Here is a 10,135-nt window from a genome sequence, read left to right as displayed (position 1 = left end):
AGCTGGGACTACAGGTGCCTGCCACAATGCCTGGCTATTTTTCTGTTGCAGTTGTCATTGTTGCTTTAGGGGCCTGGGCTGGATTTGAACCCACCAGCCTCGGTGTATGTGGCTGTCACCCTACCCACGGAGCTATGGGAGATGCCACTAAGCTATTTCCATAAGAAACAACCTCCATTTCTGGGGTCAGACATCACTGGGTAAGTCCTGGCTGGAAGGTCTTAGGAATGGCCTACCATCTAAAATTTCAAAGGAGCTAAGTGCCAGCTTACTTCTGAGGGCTACCCAAATTCTCAATAGGGCCAGGGATAACACTTTGTCCCAGACTAAATTGGTGGTTATATTCATTCCTTCATTTTTCATCAAATACTGGGGCCCCTATGATGAATGCTGTTTTCAATTGATCTCTAAAATCCTTGGTATTTCTTGGGTGATTTTGGTAACAAAGTCCCTCCATAATCACTTTGTAGAGTTGATGGAAGTCCAAACCTAGGAATAATTTCCTTTAGAGGCCCTTGGTGACTTCTGATGGGTGTTCAGTCCTGGTGGGGTGAATGTTAACCCACCCTGGTGTGTGGTTGCCAGAGTGTACTCAGCCTCCTGTTGTCCACATTCTGCAAAGCTATTTCCATCTGTGATGAATTCCTCATCTGTGTCTGATGAGGACTGATTAGTCAAATCTGACAGCTACAATGTACTTGGTTAATAATTTGAATGGAATCATGACCCGGGGAGAGGGATTCCCTAGATAGCAAAGTGTCAGGATTCAGGTGAACATGGTTACATTAGGATTATCTTGCAGAGCAGCCTGATACTCCCCAACCAGCCAACCTTTAACCCCCAACCCCTTCTCTTCTAGCAGAGGTAACACATCATGTGCACTGGGAACAGTTACCAGCTGCCCAGCACAAACTTTTCAGCTTCTTGTAAAATATCACAAGTAGCCACAGCTCTTCTCAAACAGGTGGGCCATTCTATTGCTACTACATCTAATTATTTAGAGAAATAGGCCATAAGTTACCTATGAGCCCCAGAAGTCTGGGTTAACAGCTCCATCCTAACCCTTTGTCTTTCTTGGAAGAATAAATTAAAAGACTTGGGCAGATCCAGGAGGCCCAGGGCAGGGGCAGTCATAAGTTTTTCTTTAATAGCAAAACCCAAAAAAGCAAAGCAAAATAAAATAAAACAAACAAACCCATTTTGACTTTCTCCGGTCCAAGTAATGGCCTGTTTTCTCACTCTCTTTTTAAAAAATATTATCATTATTTAAATTTTTAACCAGAATTTCTCTCCAAAGATGCCTAGAGAGTTTTTTTGTTTAAAGAGACAGAGTCTTACTTTATCGCCCTCAGTAGAGTGCTCTGGCGTTACAGCTCACAGCAACCCCCAACTCTGGGCTTAGGTGATTCTCTTGCCTCAGCCTCCCTAGTAGCTGGGACTACAGGTGCCTGCCACAACGCCCAGCTATTTTTTGATGCAGTTTGGCTGAGACTGGGTTTAGAACCATCCACCCTCGGTGTATGGTGCCGGCGCCCCACCCACTGAGCCATAGGCGCCACTGCCAGGGAAAGACACGTCAACAGTACTTAAATCCTTACACTCTTTAAATTCTTCTATCTGAAAACAAAGAGTTCTTGTCATTCAGGGGCAAGGACAATGCAAATGAGGGGTAGTTTTTAAGTCTACCACTGAAAACATGTGGGATTTGGGAGTGCAGGTTTCTTGAGCCTAGTTGACCTGGTTTGATAACTTGGCAAAACTAGAACGTTCCACTAAGGCAGGGTACGAATCCAGGCAAACCTGGGTGGAAACCGAAGTAAAAGTGCAGCAGCACCGGCAATATAAAATAGAAAGAAAAGTAACTGCACAGGCTTCAGCAAAACACAGAAATTTCATTTGAGAGCAAAGAGAAAGCTCAGAGCACTGCCAAAGAGAGTCGGAAGTGGGCCCCTCCCACGAGGAAGAAGACAGACGAGCACAAGGGCAGTGTGGAGGTGTCAAAACTCTCGTCCTCTCAGCTTGTTGTTTGACCTCTGCACCTCAAGGCATCACTGTCCTTTTCTGTAGGTCACTGATTACCTAGGTTACTTCCTACCCCCATACTTTTCCCTCTTTGGGATGAGAGCTGCCCGCTGGTGGTCTCACTGCTGAATGTTCCTATGGGCCTCCAGACTTCCTTACTCAGCAGGCCAGGCTTTCCTCCCAGCCCCCTTGAAGCCCTTTTGTCCCTTCTCAGAATCCAAGTAACGTTGCCAAAGGGAGTAGTGAAAACCGTATAAGGGTTAGTTATCACAGGGTGAATGATTTGGTTCATTGCTCGCAGATCCGGAACGATCTGACTTCCCCGAGTTCCAAGTATTTTTACTGGCAAAATGAGAGTGTTATTAGGTGAGGGCCAGGGATGTAGAAGTCCATATTTTAAAAAGGACACAACTGAATTTGAAGACCTTCCCTAGGGTGAAGGTTTAATGGGCACTGCTCAAATCAAAAGAGAGAAATTCCTGGTTTTACCTTGACGGGAACAGGGGCCACGCATGCCCTCCCAGGCTGTCCAGTAGCCCATCAGGGTTGACTTGACTGTGGACCTCAGGGACCTTAACGGATAGCCAGGGAGGCGGGCAGAGTTGCTTGTAAGGCACAGGCGTGCTCTAGAGGGATGGCAACATGCACCTGTTTATTCTGAAAGGTCACTTGAGGTTGCAGCATAGAGAAGGTCTCAACCCAGCAATGGGAGAGGGCACGTAGGCTAACACAGGAATCTGGGAGGACAGAATGTCTGCTCTGCTTCTGTAATCCTCTGTAGGAGGGCTGAGGGACTCTCATCTGTTTCTTATTTCTTTCCTGAACTTTGTTCAGGCTTTTAGTTTTGGGGACCTCTTCCTAAGCCCAGTGAGGATGCAATCTCAACCATGTTGAACCTTACCCTCTTCTGCACTGTCTAGGTTCTAGTTGGGGTCATGCCTTGTCATGGCTAAACTACCTCCAGTCCCTCTCCCACCCCGGTGATTTGGGTCTGCGGTGATCAATCAGACACTTCTCAAGTCTTCCAGGAGAATGTGCTGCTTCTGGGAGGTTAACAGTATGCTAAGCAAGCTCTGGAAGGGGCCCAGGAGGGGTGATGTGCACTGAAATTAGATTCAGATAGGTCTGTTTATGTTTTGGGCTGTCCCTGTGGGCAGGATTATTCTGTTTTCAATTATACAAATCAGAGGTGGTAACTGGGTTATGAACCCACATTAATCCAGCCAGATGTTCATTCTCATTTATTCCTCCTAGAGGAACCTGTCTCAAAAGAAATTGCCATGTTGGGAAGGAGGGAGGATCCTGACCAAATGGTAAATCCAGCTGTGTGCAGAAAGGAGAGACTGTGTTCTCACAGCTTCCCATGATTATCCCAGAGAAGAAACACAGGGAAGGAGAGATAGCCAGAGGAGCCTGCAGGGGTGAAAACTGGGTCCAGAGTCATAAGGTGGGCAGAAGAGTTGGGAGAGGGATCTGTGAAAGAAATCAGAGCTGCAGCCAGAGATCCCACAGCTGGAGCCAAAGTGTTACCACTCACTGTTAATCTGAACGGCCATTTCATTTAGGGTGCTGCAGGTCAGGCGCTGGCAAGGCTGGATGCACCCACGTGCTGACATCTGGAGATTGTTCACTTTCAAGGCCTGACATCCCAGATTAGTTGGGCAAGTGGACTCCAGGGCCAAGCTCCAGTCAAGCTTCCAGGGCCCTCTGTGTACCCAGTGAAGTGTTGACTATAAATTTAGTGCAGAATAGAAATTCTTTGAAGATATAACCATTTTAAGATAGGAAGGTACTGTGTAGCTTTGTAAGGGATGAGGGGGAAAGGGAAATCTGTTCCGTGTGTACTGTGATGAGCAATAACATTGCTGATGTTCACTTTTACTGGGAGAATAAAAAACTAACAAAGGGAAAGAGGAGGGCAGAGCAGTTGTTTGGGGAGATACCTCTGCTGCACTCCATGATCGCTGGCTTTTTTGTAAATAAAGGTGAAACTGCCCTTCTATCATCCTATTCTCCCTAGACTGGCTTGTGTGACTGGAGGACAAAGCTGCTGCGGTTGCAACAGCCACAGCCTGAGCTAGAGCTGGTCCTGCCACAGCTGGAGGTGCCACAATGACTGCTCTAGATTTTCTTCAACATGGGAGTTTCCATCTGATGGGAAGACAACAGCTCTTAGGTCTGGCTTCTTGCTCCCTGAACTTCTTGAAGGCTTCTGTCTTCTGCACTAGAATCTTATATCAAATTTGATCTGGCTTATTTTGATATAGAAGTATAAAAGATTGTACATAAGGGATTTCATCTCATTGCCCAACATGATGACAATATAAATCGAATTGGAGAATAGTATCTGATAGTAGTCAGATACTACTAGTCTGCTGATTCAGTGAGTGGACATGACTCCCAAGACCTTAGAGAGTATGGACACCAGGAAGTGTTACAAAAATTTATCATTTTCTTTTTCATAGGCTCCATGCCTGGACATTTGTTCCACAATTTTTTAATCTCCAGGGATTGTATATGGATTTGCAGGAGGAGATAACAGAAGTTTCCTAGAGTCCAGAGCTCTGGCACTATTTGCCCAGGAGCCATTTGTGGGATACTAACGAATGGCCCTGGGAGCAGCAGATGTGGTCATCCCTCATTTGTTTCCTCAACCTTGTGCACGTAACTCATTTGCAGAGGAAACCAGAGTAAATGGTGGGAGTTAAGAACCAAATCTCTGGTAGTCAGTAACTGCTCCATAATAAGGAGTTTATACGTCCCATGTGAAAGGTCAGAATCATGTCAGCCTTTGGGTGAGGGGAGGGTGGATCTACTTATCTGGTGAGATCAGCGTGCAGTAGAAGCAGTTTGGGGAGTGAGGAGAGATGCCTTCAATCTTGCATAGGTTGAATTCGTGGTATCTGTGGCTGTCTCCAGGCTGCGAGAGCTCCAGAGACAGATCACAGCTGAGCCAAGGGACTCAGCAGGCAGCTTTGAGAAAAATTGCCAAATTGCAAGTGCTTGAGAAAGTCCAGGGATTCTGCATAACTAAAAGTACAGAGATTCAGAGTCATGCAAACTTTTTTGAGACTGATAGAAACAGAGGCTTAAGGAAATTTCAAAAAGAGGTGTTTTCTGAAAAACAATGGTAGAGGATTAGAAGTTCAACACTATGTTTTAAATTTCCTATGAAGTGCTTACTATTTCAGGAATATGACAATGGAAAGGGAACTCAGTGTCACTCCTCTCTTGGGTACTGTAATCTACTCACAATAGGCAGCAACTGGAGGGTTTTAAAACGTGAGTGAGTGACATTTCCTGGTATAGACAGTGCTATAAAGTGTACGTACATTTCAAGAAAGGAGAAAACTGTATTAAAATTGTAATACTCAATATTCATTGATAACAAAAGGTGGATCACATACAGCCCATGTGTAATAGGAGTTAAATGTGACTTGAATATTATAAATTTAATAGTTTTTTGCTTTTTAATATATGTATACATTTGGGGGGCACCCTCTATATTTGAGTACTGCAGTTTAAAAGGTCACTAACAGGAGAATGGATTAATATGTCATGGTCAGTTGATAGATATTTCTATATATTTATGAATTGCAACATATTAATCCATATATATCCATATGTATACCCAAGACCACAGATGAATCTCACAGACATCACATTGAGTGAAATAGGCTGGGCATTTAATAGTTCATACAACCATGGAATGCTATTCAGCCACAAAAAATGGAGACTTTACATCTTTTGTATTAACCTGGATGGAGGTGGAACATATTTTTCTTAGTAAAGCATCACAAGAATGGAGAAGCAAGAATCCAATGCAGGCTATTCTAATATGAAGGCAGTGAATGAACTAATACAAGGTAGGAGATAGGGTAGGGGAATAAGCAAGTGGGGAGAGGGGAGGAGGGTGGGGATGGGGGATCATCCTGTATGACACACCTCTTGGGGGTGGCATACAATTATAAGAGGGACTTTAATAAATGTAATCAGTGTAAACAAATTCTTTGCACCCTCAATGAATCCCAAACAATAAAAATAAATAAAAAATAAATAAATAAGTAGTCCATACATCATGATTGTATTTCCATGTATATGAAGTTCAAGAACAAGCAAAATGAATCTATGGGTTAAGTCAAGGGAGTATTTACCTCTGTGTGTGGGCATTGATTGGGATGGGGTATTAGGGGGGTGGAAATGTTATGAATTTGGACCTAGATGAGGGTTACCCAGTGTATATATATGTAAATATTCCTCCAGGTAATACTTGAGATTATTACACACACACACACACACTCACCCCTACTCACATACACAAGGAAGATTGCTTGCCATTTGAGCTAAATTTTCCTTTGGATTCTGCCCCCACTCTCTTTGTGACATTATTCCAGGTCTCGTCTCTCTCCCTAGGACTCAGTTTCCCCACACAGAAAGGAGATCAGTGTGGCTGCTTATCTCCATAGTCGGCTACACACAGTAAGACACAAGGTTGGAAAAACAATCCACAGCACCAGCGCAATCACCTGAATTTCAGCACTGATTTACAATGTGCTGGTTCTCATAGGAACAGTTCTGCTTCTTCTCAGTAGCCAAAGCCACTTACTGAATTATATTTGGCTCATTATTTTTTTAGAATAACAAGAAGGGCTTATGTAGTATACAATGCAGTTATAAATTCTAACTGGGGATAAAATGCAGTTTTCTTTTGCCCTGGGTAGAGTGTCATGGCATCACAGCTCACAGCAACCTCAATCTCTTGGGCTTAGGTGATCTTCTTGCCTCAGCCTCCCCAATAGTTGGGGCTACAGGCATCCTCCACAAGGCCCAGAAAATTTTTCTATTTTTAGTAGAGACAGAGTCTCACTCTTGCTCAGGCTGGTGTCATACTCCTGAGTTTAAGGGAGCCACCCTCCTCGATGTGTTAGGATTATAGACATGAGCCATCACAACTGGCCTAATATGGTTTTCTAAAATTCTGGCATTATCATGTCACTTTATTCCTGATTTGTATCTGGCTGGCATAGTGTGTGGAATGGTTCTTACACTTGTACTCAACCAGCATCCACACTGGCGTGACCTACCTCAGGTCCCATCCAGACCTATCGAATGACAATGCATTTCAATTAGGTCTCCAGGTGGTTACAGGCACATTAATGTTTGAAATGCATTGCTCATGCTTGTCATGAGAATTGGGCACTGACCTTTGCCTTGGAACTGAAGAAAGACTTGGGGAAGAGATAGATGGGGAGGTGGGAGGTGAGCAAGCCTGGGCCCTCCTTCTTATTTGCTAATGCAAATACAGACTCATTCACTATCCAGGGTGAGCGTTTCCAGATGGGCACAGACTGGACACATTTGGTATCACCCTTGGAGTGAATCAGGCAGAGAATCTCAATCAACCAGTTTATTCCTGGATAAAAAGGAGAAAATGATGGCCACTCATTACAATGTGACCTTAAAAGAAATTCTGGTAAAATACACATAACATAAAATGAATCATTTCTAAGCATTCAGTTTAGAAATGTTAAGTCTCCATAACATTTTGAAGTCGCAATACTGAAACTCTATACTTATTAAGCAACAACTCCTCATTCCCCTCTTCCTCCAGCCCCTGGCAGCTACCTTTGTACTTTCCACTTCTGTGAACTTGACTACTCTAGACACCTTATGTAAGGAGAACCATGCAGTGTTTGTATTTTTGTGACTGGTTTATTTCATTTAGAGCAATGTCCTCAAGGCTTATCCATGCTGTAGCATTTCTTTCTTTAGAAGGACAAATCATATTCCTTTGCATCTGTACGTCACAGTTTGTTTCTCCCTCATCTGTCAATGGGTGTTTGGGATGCTGCCTCCTTTTGGCAGTTTATTGAAATCTTTGAATAAGTTCCCATTGCTCTTGGCTGTTCAGGGTTCTGCCATGCTCATAGAAATATCATCTACATATTCTAGTCCTTCAGACTTGTCAGGCCATTTTCCAGTTCCTGACTATCACCCATGATGATTCTTCTATGTGAAAATATCCCTCTTCATTAAGTAATTTCTCTTTCAGTCTTTCCATTTCAATTTAGATTTTTTTTCTTCTATTAGGACTTCAGTGGTCTTCCTTCTCCCTGCCAATACACACACCTGAATCTGCCTTTGGATTCACTCCTCTGGGTTCTCCTAATATTGTAGATGATCCCTCTGAACACTCATCTTACTGTGTAATACCCTGACTGAATCCTGTTCTCTGAATGGACATGGTGCTAGGCATTGCTCTGTGCCCCACAAAGCACTGCACATTGTCTAGGATGTAGAAAGTGTTACAATCACGTCTAGAGCCAGTGGCTTATGCCTGTCAATCAGTATTTTGTGAGGCTTAGATGGGAGGATTGCTTTTGTGGCCAGGAATTGAAGCACAGCCTGAGTAATATAGTAATATAGACCTCATTTCTATAAAAGTAAATAATTAGCGTGGCTTGGTGGTATATGCTGGTAGTTCCAGATACTTGGGAAGATCTCTTGAGCCCAGGAATTTGAGGCTGCAGAAAGCTATGACTGGGCCTCTGAATGGCAGCTGGGCCACAGAGTGAGACTTTCTCATAATCAACAACAACAACAAACAACAACAACAAAAAAGGAGGAACACAGCCACAGTCTTTCTCAATTCAAGATTCTATTTCTTACTTGATTTGAGGTAAGTCACTGTTACAACATCTTCATCCTTCATCACAACTCTTCTTGTACTTTTATGAGGAGTTCAGGGCTGTAAGGAGCCCTCGGGAAAGGTGTCCCTTCATACCAAAAGGTGTCGTCTGATGTGATGATCATCAACTTGTACTTGGTGTGAGGGTTTCATGTGCAGCCAGTGCTGGAGGCTGTGGCACCTGCTGACAGATGAGTTGTGAGTTAATCTCTGCCCAGTTAGTTATGCATTTTGCTGGCTGGTACAGAGAAGTAAATATTGTGACTGACAGTCCAAAGGTTAATAATGTAGGGTGATTGTAAACTCAGAAAACATTCTGGGGGGAGTCTGAGTTCGAGTTCATAGGAATGAACTGGAAATTCAGTAACGAAAGCAAGGGTGTAGAAATCTGTGCATATCTAAAAATACTTTTTTTAAAAATACTTTTTAATAAACTTTATTTTTATAACAGTTTTACATTTATAGGAAAATTGCAAACAGACCAGAGGGTTCCCATAGTCCATACTTCATTCAGACTTCCTTCACTTTTACCTGATATTCTTTTTCTGCTCCAAAATCCCCTCTAGGGCTTTAATTTACATACAATGGTTAAATCTCTTTTGGCTCGTCTAGCCTCTGACAGTTTCTCAGACTTTCTTTGTTTTTGATGACCTGACAATTTTAGGGAGTACTGGCCAGGTGCTTTGTGGAATATCCCCCAGTGGGATTTGTTGGCTGCTTTTTCTCATAATGAGACTGGGCTCATGGAGAGACAGGACATACAAACAAATGCCATTGTCATCCCATAATAACCCAGGATACTTACTATCAACAGGGTCTAGCGCCAATGACATTAGCCTTGGTCATCTGAGGTCAAGTGTCTCAGATTTCTCCACTGTAATTTTCCTTTCCTCTTCTTCCTTTTTGATGTAGGCATGTCTTAAATATCAATTCTGGACTTGAATATAGTCATAAGATCACATTATATAAACCCCAGTAGAGAAATATTTTATAAAATAATAAGCCTGTACTATTTGAATAATCAAATTACTATGGGGAACAAAACCCAAAATCTGAGTACATCTGTCAGATTGAAGAAACATGTAAATTTAGTATCATGTGAATTCTGAACTACACATATATGCACATACGCCATAATTATATCAATGGAACAATTGGCTGAACATCGATTTAGATAATATTAAATAATATATTGCTGTTAGATTCCCTGATTCTTATATTTTTACTGTGGATAGGGAGTTCTTACAAAATATACACTAATATTTTGAGGAATAAAAAAGAATGATCACTTGGGCACAGTGGCTGATGCCTGTGATCCTAGCACTCTTGGAGGTGAAGATGGGAGGATCATTTGAGCTCAAGAGTTCAAGACCAGCCTGAGCAACATCAAGACCCTGTCTGTCTAATAATAGAAAAAATGAGCAA

At 42.7% G+C, this 10,135-nt stretch overlaps 1 pseudogene; it reads right to left on the bottom strand.

Moving 5' to 3' along the window:
* LOC105888398 overlaps positions 1–8,835 on the bottom strand; it is a 91,846-nt pseudogene extending 83,011 nt beyond the window's left edge.
* Between the last annotated feature and the right edge of the window lie 1,300 nt (positions 8,836–10,135).

This window comes from Otolemur garnettii, unplaced genomic scaffold (assembly GCF_000181295.1).
Source record: "Otolemur garnettii isolate 467f Iridium unplaced genomic scaffold, OtoGar3 scaffold00376, whole genome shotgun sequence".
Lineage (NCBI taxonomy): Eukaryota > Metazoa > Chordata > Mammalia > Primates > Galagidae > Otolemur > Otolemur garnettii.
Note: the sequence above shows the minus strand (reverse complement) of the source record. Positions and strands in the feature narration are given on the sequence as shown.